Here is a 14816-nt window from a genome sequence, read left to right on the forward strand (position 1 = left end):
TAAGCAAGTGGACAATTAGGCCATTTATATTAGTTTATTTATTTATTGTTTGGGCTTGACCCAATACTACATTTATTCTTGGAGTATGTGCCACTACAAATGCGTAGGTGAAATTTATCTATGTTCGGTTTTGATTTCAGTACAACTATTTTAACTTTATGTATTTTGATGTTATGTTATTATATATCTATTCTTGACTTTATGTTTTCATTAAGGATTTTATATTTTAGTATTGTAGTAAAGGAGAAGGAAATTTTGAGTTTAGAGGCATGAAAGAGGAATCATTGCAATCCGATCGCGACAAAATGGCATTTTCTTTTATGCAACCTCTCTAACTTGATTTCTTCCTTATATATATCTTCTTCTTACAGTTTGGAGTATTTTATGCATAACAAGTGATTTCAAATTTCAAGGACAAATTTTTTTAAGGTGGGTAGGTTGTAACAACCCGTCCCTAATTTTACGATTTTATAAAGCTTTCAAGGTGTGAATTGACCAAAATGCCCCTTGAGGTGAAATTGCTAACTCTCATTGATCATCTTTTCGTTACACGTATGAGTTACTATTTTATCATATTCTTGAAGTACTTGATAGTACAAACACATATGCGCAAGCAGAATTGAAACCAGAGTTACGAATAAAATTTTACGAACTTACGATGTTTAAGGGTGTTTTGGTAAATTCATTATTCTAGATAAATACCCTTTATTATTTTAATAATTTTTGTGTAGGATTTTCTACATGGTGGGACCCACCCACATAGGTCTTCTATCCCTCTTGTCCCCGTGCCATTTTTCTCCCATACTCTTTCGGATTCCCTCACCCATATCTCTTTCATCTCTCTTCCCTCACCTCTCATTTCAAACTCTCTCTCTCTCTGTGCTCTCTGTGCAATGTAGGGCAAGCGAGCCTCATCACCGTTTGCTACGTTCTCCGGTGAGCTTAGTTGCTACGTTCTCCGGTGAGCTTAGTTGAATTAGCCATTTGCAACAGACCTCGCAACAAATCACAATTAACGTGGATGCTTTCTCTCCCCTCCCTCCCGTCTACCTTTCTCTACAAGTGCAGAGAATAAATTGTACGCCATCACCATTGCCAGCCACTCACGATGATGGCCATCCTGGCGAGCCAGATCACACCACCTCATCTTTCACCTTGTCGTCTTCCCTCACAAACTCTCTCTCCCTCGTCCTTTTTCCTCTCGGTTCACTGATGCACAGCACCACCGCTCAATCTCATGAACTCCAGCGAGATTTCCAGTTCTTCAATCAAGTAACCCACGGATCACCCTTGCCCTTACTCCTATAATGATTCATAAGTAATGTTGACGCTGGATGCCTGATTTGGTGAGGTTTGATATAGAAACATCTCAGGGAAGAACTTCCTCAGATTTTGGAAAATTTGGACCATGGCCGTCAGGCCACTTTCAGGCTACTTTTCCAGCCAACGTCGACCACGACTCAGCCTAATCTTGGTATAGATTTGTTTCCCTCATGCTAAGCTTCATTTCCATATAAATTTTGTTGTCTTTGGTGGAGAATCTAGCTCGAAATGGCCTCCTAAAGTTGGAGGAAAAACACGAAAAAAAAATGTCTGGAAAACTCACGATGAAGGCGTATGAACCAGGCGTGGGTTGCCACTCTCTTTAACGCATGCAGCATGCAGCTGCCAGTGCAGCCACCCAGTGGTGGGGCGTGGACGAACCTGAGGTCCTTTCTTAGGTTTCTCGACTTGCCAAATTCAAATCCGTCGTTCGTTTTCCTAAATTCGACCACTTTAAAATAGTTATTTTATTAGCCGTACTTTGTACGAAAACGTGTAATTATGTTAGTACAGTATATTTACATATATGGTCTCGTTTCTAGGTGAAACACATCACAAGGATCTTTGATGCCCGTGAGGTGGGTTCGACTTGACGACATGATTTATGAGTGGGTCTTTTCTTTGATATATACATATATTTGTTTAGTTTCCATGTATACATCTAAAAAATGAATTTTCTATATGACTGCCATAGTTAAATTAATAATTATAGGAAATGACATAACAATGAGAATTAGGAAATCATTACAAATCTTATAGGATGCCTTAATTAAATTTACGGCTATGAATAATATTATATTGACTAGAATTATCGAATCACTATGGCATGACTATATTTATGTTATCTGCTAATCATTTGCTACACTGGTGTTAGTACTCACCTAGGTCATGGTCAGTCTTTCACGTGTATGTCCAAATCGCACTGTACGCTCACTTTGGGTCCATTGTAGGTGTCAATTATGTCCTATATTGCTATAGGCAATTAGGACTCATATATGATGCACATAACGCCAATCTTCACGTGATTGTAGTACTAGAGAATAATCATTATTACACCCAGTCTTGTTCATGTTAGAATACCTCTGCATGAACTCATGTGTCAACATGTGTCGATGAGCACTCGATGTGATTTATTTATTTCTGTGAGATATTGTGATTACTAGCAGTTATGTGCTTATTTACAAATTTGTGACATGTTGAAGTCTTGAGATATTGTAGCCAAGGTATGTATTTTCATATTATACTTAGTATGTATATTTTGGGAACTATACTTGTTTTATAGTAAAGGGTTATTATGTTTTCGAAAAGGTTTTTTACAAAACTTTATTTTTGGGCCCACTCACCCTTGTTTTTCGCCCCTCCAGGTTTTAGTAGCTGAGCTTTCGTATCGACGAGGATTCTTGGTAATCTAGGCATTGAAGATTACCATCGATGGTTTAATTCTCATTCTACTTTTACTGTACTTTACTTATGCTCTGACATCACATGACATCACATGTGAATTGGGTTCAATCCCGCTCACATCTGCACTCTTACATTTAGGCACTTTTAGGTTTCAATTTACTCACATTTTCCACATCACTACACTTATGGCTACGTCACCCTCCTGGTGTCGGCCAGCACAGCTTGATTCAGAGTCCTGGTGGACACTTCAGGTCGGGGTGTGTTAAACATTTTTCTTAAAAGAATAGGGAAAAAAAATAAGAATACCACCGCTACAGTGTTTAAGCACTGATTTTTTTTTTATTCTATATATAAAAGGGACATGATTTGCAGACATCCTTTCAGCTTTTCACAGGCCCTTCTTTATTTATAGTCATTGAATTAATAAGTTTTAAATATAAAAAAAAAGACCAAAATAAAATAGTAGTGTGTAAAAGACTAAAAAGGATAGTGACTTTAAAATGAAGGGCTCTATTTTTGTGTTTTGATATTCAACATATTTTATTATATTGAATGTCAACTTAAAATTCACAAGTTTATCCATCAGTTTATGAATCTAATTGACCAGAGATAATTAAGTTGCCCTTCACATTCTAAGACCTACTAAAAAAACATACCCCAACTTGCTCCAACCCTTGGGTCAAATATGAGTTTTAACCCAAAACTCATTTCTGAGGCAAATTTAGCCTAGAATTCCCCCGGGTTAGTGGGTTGGTCCACCATATATGTGTATTTTTTTTTTTTAGTTTTACATTTATAAATTCATTGAATCCAACGGCTAAGATGTAATATAATCAAATATAACGGTAAAGAAAAAAGATCTAAAGGTCCAAATTTAAATCCAATGGCTAAAATAATTAAAAAAATTCTTTCATATGTTTCATATTCTTTTGTAATGCTCCACGAGTTTCATAGTGTCGGTTTAGTGATTTTTCAATATTTATTGAAATCTAAATATTTTTAGGATAATGTTCATAAAATTAAATTAGGATAGTCTACATAATTTTTTTTTTTTTAAGTTACTTTAAGAATCCTACATTCATTCTTTAATAATCTTGGACTAATAATTTAACTTTTGACTTTGATCCATTTTATGTTTGTATATGGAACCTACTATCTCAACTGGTGTTTTAGGTGCATTTGTTGCATTGAACTATCTCGGACTAGCTTCAGGAACAAAGCTGGATTAACTTGACATGGACTAAAGCGGTACTAGAATTAGGGGTGGAATTTTTTGCCAAATTACCATACCAACCATACCATACCAAAGTTGTGCCAAAAAATTTGTACCATTGATAATGGTAGGTATTTGTACCGTACCATACATTTTTGGTACAGTAATGGTATCAAAACCATTACTAGTGGTATACCGTATCATACCACTACTATTAATATTATATCATTTATTTATTCATTTCTATATAATTAGGTATTATTATCATTATTTATGCACTTTATATTTTTTTTTTCCTAGTCATTTATGCAACCATCTCACCCTCTAACCTTTACTTTCCCAATAAAAAAATCTAAGCCTTCTTGCGTTGCGACTCTTCATCTTTTCACTCATCTAGCCACCAACTTCATCTCTGTTGCTCGTTTCGACGACTCTTTCTCTCTTTCTCCAGAGTCCCTCTCATCTTCTCCTTCATCAAATTGGGATGTCTTTCTCCCTAGCTTTGTCTATCAAGTTACTTTTTGTACAATTTTAAAGAATGTAGAGATGGAATTTAGGAATCTTTGTACTATTTTTTTTAGGGATATTGGATTCTTTCAGCAATTCTTCCATCTATTTAATTCTTGTTTCTCAAATGAATCTCTATAAAATTCTCATAATTAAATAAAAAAAGTTTTAGAAACCCAAAGGGAGTGGCCAAAACACGTTTGGGCCTTGAATTGGGTTGGAAAAGAAAATCAAATTTTGGTCCAAACGAATGGCCCGAAACAAAGTGGTAATTACCATTACCATACAGTGCCAACCGAACTATTTGGCATGCCAAAATTCGGTATATCGAAAGTTTGGAACGATAATGGTAATAGATTTTGTCATACCAAAAATTTAATATGGTAATTGGTACATGGGTTTTGGTACGGTAATCGTACCAATACCACCCCTAGAATTGTGAAACATTTGGTGTAATGCCGGACTAGTTATGACTAAATTTTTATTTTTTATTTTTATGAAATTTCCACTTTCTTGTCTAAAAAACTTTTTTTTAAGAGAGAAAATATGCTTTATTCAGAATATCATTCATCTCGCAAAACACGACGAGGAAAGGATTTTCCTTTACATGAAAGGCTACATTTTTTTCACCATCATGAGTAGGGATGGGTAACTGCGGTTACTCGCCCATTTAAATTAAACGGTTACGGTTATGGGTAACCGTTTAGATAAATAAACGGTTATAGGTATAACCATTTACTCGCGAAATTTAAATGGCCGGTTATGGGTATTAACCGCGGTTATAAACAGGTAACCGTTTACCCATTTATTTTATATATGTAAAACTAACACAAACCATGTTCTCGATCCAATAATACTTAGCACCCAATAAATTAGCAAGGAATTCATCGGTCATTCTCTTAATAACACTACTACAGAAATGATGATTCTCACCATCAAGGAATTGGCCAAATTCATTTAAATTCCTTGCGGGTAATCGTGAAATTGATAGAAATGCTTTGACAGAAATGTCTTCTAAACAATTTTTGTAACCTAATAATACTTAGTAAATATTATTTTTACCTTCATTGGTAACAGTTACAAATATCATCCGTAAACTATTATTTTTTAATTTTCAAGTTGTTAAAAAAAAACATGTAGACAGGTGAAAATGGGGTAATGGTAAAAAAATAAATAAAATAAACGGGTTAAAAAGGATAAATGGGTAAACGGGTATCAAACGGTTACGGTTAAATGGTTATGCAGTTATGGGTATGGTTAACCATTTATAAACGATTATGGGTATGAGTATAACCGTTTAGGCAATTACCCAATGGCTAAACGGTTATGCGGGTATGAGCATAAACGGTTATGGGTAAATAACCGCGGTTACCCGTCCTCCATAACCGTTGCCCATCCCTAGTCATGAGCTATCAATGCATTTACAAGTTGGAACTACTTGTGCCTAAACTTGAGTTCCTTCACATATTCTTTAGTGCCTTATGTAGATCTTGAGTGTTTCAATTGCAACTGCACAGCCTACGAGGTGTCCACAATATGTAAACCCATGAGAAAAAGAACCAAGTTTGCTGCTAAGAGTGTATGACATCTAAAACTTCTAGGCTCACAAGAACAATGCCGATTGGCATATATGCAGAAGAAAGAGCCTTTGTCTCAAATACAAGGTTTGGTTTAATGTTGTACTTGTCACACCCATACACGTTGCCAAGCCTTCCATACGCACGGATTAGCTCATCTGCAATTATAGAATGTCATATTTCTTCACAACAAGGAATGCAACGATTGTCTCTAGTCCCTCTTTGAGATAAGATTTCTCCAATTGTTGGTAATCTTGTAGAGAACTCTTCTGTCTCACCTGAAAGGTGATGGCGCCAATAATGTGGGCAATCAATGTGCATTACAAATAAAGCTGGAAGATCAAACTTTTGATGCACAATGATACTTTTTCCCATTGTTGTCATAAACATACTTATCCTTATACTTTTCTATAACTAAAGGATGCAAATCAGTACTCTGCCACCTAGCCATGAAAGGTGCAAGCATATTATGCCTCTTGAACCCGAGGCCTTTTTCATTAGTTGTTGATTCTTCTTTTTCCACAGATGGCCATGTACTATAGGACCTGGCCAGAAAGGGAACCATAGAGAGATGCTTTGTCGACTTCTATATACAAATGTCAACTAGAACACAGGAGCAGTGAATGATAATTTGGCAGATAAAGATTTTGAGTGTCATTTATGAACACTAAAGTTAAACAAATGCCATCAAGGACAGCTCAATTGATGTCGATGTGTTATTGATATTGAACTTTAAATCAATTCTAAGATTCTAGATGCATACAGTGCATAATGTAGCTCTTACATAAGCAATTGTACCTCTCACCAAGTTAGAGAATAGTGGCCCTCCAAAACTTTCTTATATTCCTCCATTGGCTGCAATTACACAAAAGCGCAAGATCTAGAACGGTAGCAAATACAGTAGCATATTTTGTACATGAAACAAGCTGGGTTCTGAGAATGAATACAAAATAAAAGCAAACCGAATGATGTGAAGAAATGTTGAGCTAACAGTAATCATAGACATCAATCACTAATAACAATGGGGCCATGAATATGTAAGCATATTAAAATATATACCGATTTTGCTAAAACAAATTTGCAGAAACTGCAAATCTTTTTTAGGGTTATTGTTGTAAACTAAACCAAAAACCAAAAACCAATCAAGCAATAAACAAAACACAACTATTTCAGAGTTCCTCCAATATAGAAGTACCTCTCTAACAACGGAAGCTTTATTGATTACCAACAAATACAAGAGAACTACAAACACAAAGTGTTCTCAAGTATAAACTTATGCCTCTCACAACTTTCACTCACAAAACTCTATCCACGTCCATCAATTTATACTAATAGATGTCATAGGTTTACACAAAGTCCCTAGAATATAGTAAACCAAATCCTATACTAAAACCAAATCCCAAACCAACTAGGAAACACAAATCCAAATATCTTGCGCCTAAGATATCCTAATCCTTGTTTGATTCTTATTTTAGTTTAGGCATGTTTATTTAATACCAAATCCAACAATCTACACCTTGACATGGAATCCATAACGAGGCATCAAACAACTTCCGTTGCTTCACCATATCGCGAGATCAAACTTGCTTCAACTGCACCAAATCCAATTAATGCTCAAACTTAGCTGCATTAACCACCTTTGTCAACATATCAACTGGATTATCTTCTGTAGCAACCTTTTTTAGACGAATCTCACCTTCAGCTACCACTTCTCTCAAAAAATGATATCGTACATCAATGTGCTTAGTCCTAACTTGTAGTACCTGATATTTGACCAAATAAATGGCACTTTAGCTGTCACAATATACATCCAACTTGTGTTGTTCTACACCTAAGTCTCCTAATAGGCCCAAAGTCCACATTGCTTCTTTGATAGCTTCAAATCGCTATGTATTCTGCTTCTGTGGTTGATACTGCCACCGTTGGTTGTAATATTGATCTCCAGCATATAGGACCCTTTACCATAGTAAACACATACCCAGTCATCGATTTCCTCTTGTCCAAGTCTTTAGCAAAGTCTGAGTCCACATACAACTGAGAACTTATCAATTCCTTCATCACATCTTTCAAAACAAATACCTTTGTCCTTCGTTCCATGTAAATACCTTAGTATCCACTTAGCAGCATTCCAATGCTCTCTTCCAAAATTATGCATGAATCCACTAACAATTCCAACTACATGTGCAATATCAGGACGAGTACATACTATAGCATACATTAATCCTCTAACCAAATTAACATATGGAATACCATCCATCTTCATCTTTTCTTCATCAGTTTTAGGACATTGTTAATTGCTTAACTTGAAGTGAGCACCTAATGGAGTTCCTACAGGCTTAGTGTCTTTTGTTACTCCAAACTTTTGTAACAACTTCTCAGGATATTGTTTCTGAGACAAACACACCAAACATTTTTGTATATCCCTTGTGATCTCTATTCCCAATATTTTCTTGGCTTTACCGAGATTCTTCATTTCGAAGTCCTTTCTCATTTGCTCTTCTACTTTTCTATCTTTGAAATATTGCTTGAGGCTATGAGCATGTCGTCCACATAGATTAACAAGTACACGAACGAACTATCTTTCATCTTCTTGTGATAAACGTAGTGATCATAATGACTTCTTGTATAGTCATTGCCCTTCATAAACTTGTCAAATCTTAAATACCACTGTTTGGGCGACCACTTCAAACCATAAAGAGATTTTTTGAGCTTACAAACCAATCTTTCTTTGCCTTTCACTTTATACCCCTTGGGTTGTCTCATATAAATCTCCTCATCCAAATTACCATGAAGGAATACAGTCTTCAAGTCTAGTTGTACCAATTCAAGGTTGAATTGTGCAACCAGAGCAAGCAATATTCAAATGGAAGAGTGCTTAACCACGGAAGAAAAAAATCTCATTGTAATATATTCCCTTCTTCTGAGCATATCCTTTAGCCACTAGCCTAGTTTAAATCTTACCAAGCTCTTGTCATCCACTCCATCCTTCTTTGCATAAACCCATTTGCAGCCAATTACTTTCTTTCCTCTAGGCAGCTTCACCAATTGCCAAGTCCTATTCTTGTGAAAGGAAAACATTTCATCGTCCATTGCGTCATGCCATTTACTGTCTTCTTCACTATTTGCTGCTTATTCAAAATTAGTGGGAATTTCAGCCTCAATTACTGCAATGCATATACCATGCAGGCCATGCAATCTTTATATCTCGCAAGTAAGGATATGTCTCTTTTTCCCTTCCTTTTGGCTATGCAATCATCTTGTATCTTTAGTTCTTCTTATGGTGTTTCTTCTTCGTGATCACTCTCTTCATGTTCAAGTTAATCACCTTATCTTTCTTCTTCCACAACTTCCTTACTTGGCTATGAATTCATAATTACTTGATCCCCAAGCTCCACCATCTAAACATCTTTCTTCAATTTCATGTGACCTTCATCGAATGTCACATCTCTACTTACTATAATCTTGTTCAACTCAGGACACCAAAATTTGAAGCTTTTCACACTATTATTGAATCCCATAAGGACAGCTTTCTTGGCTCGTGGATCCAGTTTATTTTCCTTCACATGAAAGTAGGCATTACATCCAAACACTCGTAGTTTATCGTAGTCCTAAGCTAGTTCTCCAGACCATACTTCAATAGGTGTTCTACCCTCCACTGTTGTTGATGGTAGTCGATTAAGCACATGACATGCATAGCTTAAAGCTTCTACCCAAAATCTTTTTGGCAACTTAGCTTGAGATAGCACGCAACAAACTTTCTCGAGCAAGGTCCTATTTAGTCTCTCTGCAATTCCATTTTGTTGTGGAGTATGTCTAAACTAAAATGCTAATTAATCCCTTCCTTTTTACACACTTTGAAACAAATATCAAAGGTATATTCCCCTTCATTGTCATTTCTAAGTATCTTAATCTTCTTTCCAGTCTTGTTCTTCACCATGTTCTTCCATTCCAGGAAGATGTCAAGATCCTCGTCTTTTCGTTTCATAATATATATCCATGATCTGCGAGAGTAGTCATCAATAAAAGATACAAACAATCTTTTTCCACCTAAAGAAACATTCTTTATAGGCCCCCAAACATCAGAGTGAACATAGTACAAAATCCTTTTCCTTTAATTAACAACTGAGACAAATTTCACCTTTGTTTGTTTGCCAAGAACGCAGTGCTCACATAACTTTATCTTTCCAGTTTTTGCACCTTTTAAACACCCTTACTTGATCAATCCTTGCAATTCTTTTTCCCCTACATGTCCCATAATGCAGACAAGTCATTTTTATCACTTTGCACTTCATCAGCTACTATAGCCACTTCATTTTCCAAAGTCTTTCCTTGTAGCATATATAGTAAGCCATTCCGAGACCCTTTCATTATGACAAGTGCTCCTTTAGCAACTTTGAGCACATTGTTATTGGACTAAAACCTGTAGCCTTGTGACTCGAAAGTTCCTAAAGAGATCAATTTTTTCTTCAGATTTGGGACGTACCTTACACCATGCAATTCTCGAATCACACCATCATGATGCTTGATCCTGATGCTTCCAATTCCTTGAGTTGTACATAGGTTATCATCTCCTATATACACAATTCCATTCATTCATTCATAACTTTGAAGCTTGAAAACCAATGTCTTTGATAAGTCATATGATGGGTACAACCTATGTCCACAGTGCTCGATATAGTTAGGGTATAGACAAATTCCTTATTCTCAACTTCAACCATATTTACTTCTAAGTTGTCATTCTTCTTTCTAGTCTTTCTTTTATTTTAGGGCAACCCTTCTTCCAATGTCTTTTTTCATGACAAAAAGCACGCTCATCTTCGTCCACGAACTTCCAATTCTTTGAGACTCCTCTAGTACGAGACCTACTATTTTTCTTGTACGAACCTTTCTTTTATTTCTCTATCTCCCTCTCACCATCAAAGCTTCAGAGTTATTCCTTTCTTGTTTGTCAAGGTGTCTTACCTCATGATTCATAAGAGCACTTGAGATTTCATCATACTTAATTGTCTCCCTGCCATAAAACCAAGTAGTCACGAAAGGCTTATAGGATTCAAGCAATGAGTTATGTTTATCACACCTTACTTCTGTTACTTTTCCAAGCATAGTTGAATTGTAGAACATGCATGAGCATTCAATCTTTTCCATTCTTCTTTTTTCATCAAAAACAACATGTCTCCTAACACAACAACCAAACCTTGTTGTATTAGGACATCTCGAACCTCACATTGCCACATAGCAAAGTTGTTCGTTCCATTAAATTTCTCAATTTTAAACATAGTACTTTGTATCGTCGTCTTGGTTCCACTAGTGCCAAACTTTTCTTCAACATCATCACCACAGGTAGAATCAGCAGTCTTTGTCATTGCTTGATAGTCACAACCCACGTAAGAACCTAAGTTCTTGATACCACTTGTTGTAAACTAAACCAAAAACCAATCAAGCAATAAACAAAACACAATGATTTCAGAGTTTCTCCAATATAGGAGTACCTCTCTAACAACGAAAGCTTTATTGATTACCAACAAATACAAGAGAACTCACAAACACAAAGTGTTCTCAAGTATAAACATATGCCCCTCACAACTTTCACACACAAAACTCTATCTCACATCCATCTATTTATACTAATAGATGTCATAGGTTTACACAAAGTCCCTAGAGTACAGGAAACCAAATCCTATACTAATACCAAATCCCAACCCAACTAGGAAATACAAATCCAAATATCTTGCGTCCAAGATGTCCTAATCCTAGTTTGATTCTTGTTTTAGTTTAGGCATGTTGATTTAATGCCAAATCCAACAGTTATACCCATTTTGCTAAACACCCACAGCATAACGGCATCAGCTTACACAAATTCTAACACCAAATTCATATATAAATTTTAAAGAATAAAAATAAAAAAAATAACGAATTTCAAAACAAAAATTATGATACAGAGAGATAGAGAGAGAGAGAGAGAGAATTCTATAACATACTCGATGTTTTTTCTAGGTTTTTCTGTAAAACAGCAAAAAGCAAAGCAAACGACAAAGATGACTCAGTCGAAAGGTACTCATCGAAGATGAAGCTGTCAACGATGTTAAGAAGGATAGAGTTCGAAGCCCGTGCTGTCGAAAATCAAGGTCGAGTTTGAGTTGAATCAGCAACGAAGCTTGTGGGGTTCTCCGATTGAGGTTCAAATATGAGGTCTTGTTTGTGATTTTGGGTTCGGAGTAAGGAAAGAGAGAGGACACAAACAAAGAGCAAAGAGAGAACGCGAGCAGAGAGCAAGACAAAGCCAAGGTTTTAGGTAGTCCCATGATTTGTGAGGTTCAAATCTAGTGAGATCTTTAGTTGAGGCGAGCCCTAGTTTATCCCAATCTTGGAAGGCAACAAAAATGGACGAGATATTTAATCTAGTCTAGTCCAGTGAAAACTAATAAGGGCAAACAAATGCCCCTTTGGAGTTTTGTGTATTCATAAGTATGCCATTTTTAATGGGCATTTAGTTCGTTTTATTGGAGAATTTTATTTTAGAACCGGTGGTACAAAGAAATTTTATTTATAAGAAAAAAAAATTACACTTAGTCATAGGAGACATAAACCTTACATCTTATAAAGCAAAAAAAATAAAATATAGGAAAAAAAAGGGTGACATAAACTTTACCCCTCTAGAAAAAGAAAAAACAAGAAAAAGAAAGGAGACATAAATCTTACCCATCTCAAAAAAGAAAATACAAGAAAAAGAGGGAGGACAGAAGACCAAACCTCTCTAAAATAAGACCTAAAAAATAAGAACTTACAATACAAACAGCAAATATAAGTTCATCATTGCATGTTGAGGGACTCCTACCACCAACTTTCAACACTCATTTAAAGGCTTTAAATGAATATTCGAGTCTCTAAAAGGATATTATCTGCAATGAAAAGTCTTTTTAGTATAATCCCTAAATATAGGACTAAAATATCAAAATCTTATTGTTCATTTCATTGGAGTATTGTTCATTTATAAAACCAAAAAATAATCTTTACCGTTGATTTTCCAAGAAAAAAATATATAAAATAATAAAATAATAAATAAATAAAAAGGAAAGCTGCAGGAAAAAAACCAAAATGACAAGCTGCTTCCACTTGGATGGGTTCAAAAAACAAGAAAAATAACAAAAAGAGCATAAGTTGTGTACAGTGAGAAATTTTTCAGGGTACCCGGTACCCAAGTTGATAGGGAGTACCGACCCAATTATAGATAGACACCTGATCTGCTTTCTTTTTCAATTAAAATAATATCTCTCTAACGTCAAAACGGTGGGCTCGATAACTGAAAAGATAAGGCTTTGGTTCCGTCGTCATGGTCTCCGTCTACATCGTCTCAATTCCTTATAGCTGTCTGCTCCAATTTTTTACTTTTTATTGGTAATTCTGGATTTCTCTTTTTTGGGTTTGTCACGCTTTCCACCATTCATGAATTCAAGCATAGTATGAATGTTTTGGGAATACATGGCCTATTGCGTTGAACTTTTAAGAAAATGGAGTTTTTTCTTTCCTTTAATTTCTCAACTGATTAATTGGTGTCTCCAAAGAAGGGCGGTGAAAAGCCATCGTAGCGAGGACAAAAACCGAGGTCGGACTGTTAAGCAACATATTAAGTTGCAGTAATGTAATATCACAGAGAAGATGAAGAGGTTTTAGAGATAGAAAGATAAAGAGATAGAGAGAGAGAAATGAATTATATTTCTGTACTACAAAGTTACTGAATTACTCTACTTACAATTGTTATATAGTTATCTATATTACTTCTTCACTAAGACACCTTATCCTACTTATAACAACCATACTGATCTTATAACAACCACACTGATCTCTTGACACATGTCAATGTATCTAACCATCTATTATCTATACTGTTAACATCCTCCCTCAAGCTCAGGAGAAGGACCACGAAGCCTGAGATTGCAGCAATGAGCACGAAAAAGTGGTGCAGATAGGCCCTTTGTCAGAATATCAGCAAATTGCTCATTAGAGGAAACAAACTGCATTTGAAGTAACTGTTGGGCAACCCTGTCACGAACAAAATGGATATCAATCTCAATATGTTTGGTTCATTGATGCATCACTGGATTACAAGTCAGAGCAATAGCCGAGAGGTTATCACGACTTTCTGGGATGAGGATGGCGATTTGCTTATGGAGGCTAGGACTCACTCATTGTCACTCTTTCGATCGTGAATGTAATCGGGTAACGCATCTTCTTGCTATGCATGCGCTTTTGTTTCCTGATCTTCATGTTTAATTGAAGATGGTCCTAGTTGGTTGTCTAATGTATCTTGTTTCGGACTATATACTTTTTCATGAATAAATTCCCTCTTATGGAGGATAGTGCTGCAGCTATTGCTACTAGCTCGGCAAGACTAGGGTTGTTGGCATGAGAAACCAGAAACTACTCTGAACCAAAGATATTACAAAAAATAATTAAGAAAAAAAAAAGGTGCTTTAGATTTAGCCCCTTACAACTGTTGAACTCTAGACATAAACCCACCTATATTAAAACATCGAAATAAAACCCAAATTTTGAATTTGATGCCATGTAAGATAAAAGATGTCCATACATTTAAATTTATTTACAACACCATGCCACCAACATTAATATGGCTATTACAGTTTTTTTTTTTGTAGACCTTTAATTTATTTGTTTTGTTTATCAACAACATTCAATTAGTTTAAGTTTTTTTTGTTTTTAATTTTTAAAAAAAAAAAGTACACAATTTTCGTAAAAATTAAATAATAGGTACTTTATTTTTGGAAAAAAAAACT

Source organism: Malus domestica, chromosome 07 (genome assembly GCF_042453785.1).
Source record: "Malus domestica chromosome 07, GDT2T_hap1".
NCBI classification, from domain to species: domain Eukaryota; kingdom Viridiplantae; phylum Streptophyta; class Magnoliopsida; order Rosales; family Rosaceae; genus Malus; species Malus domestica.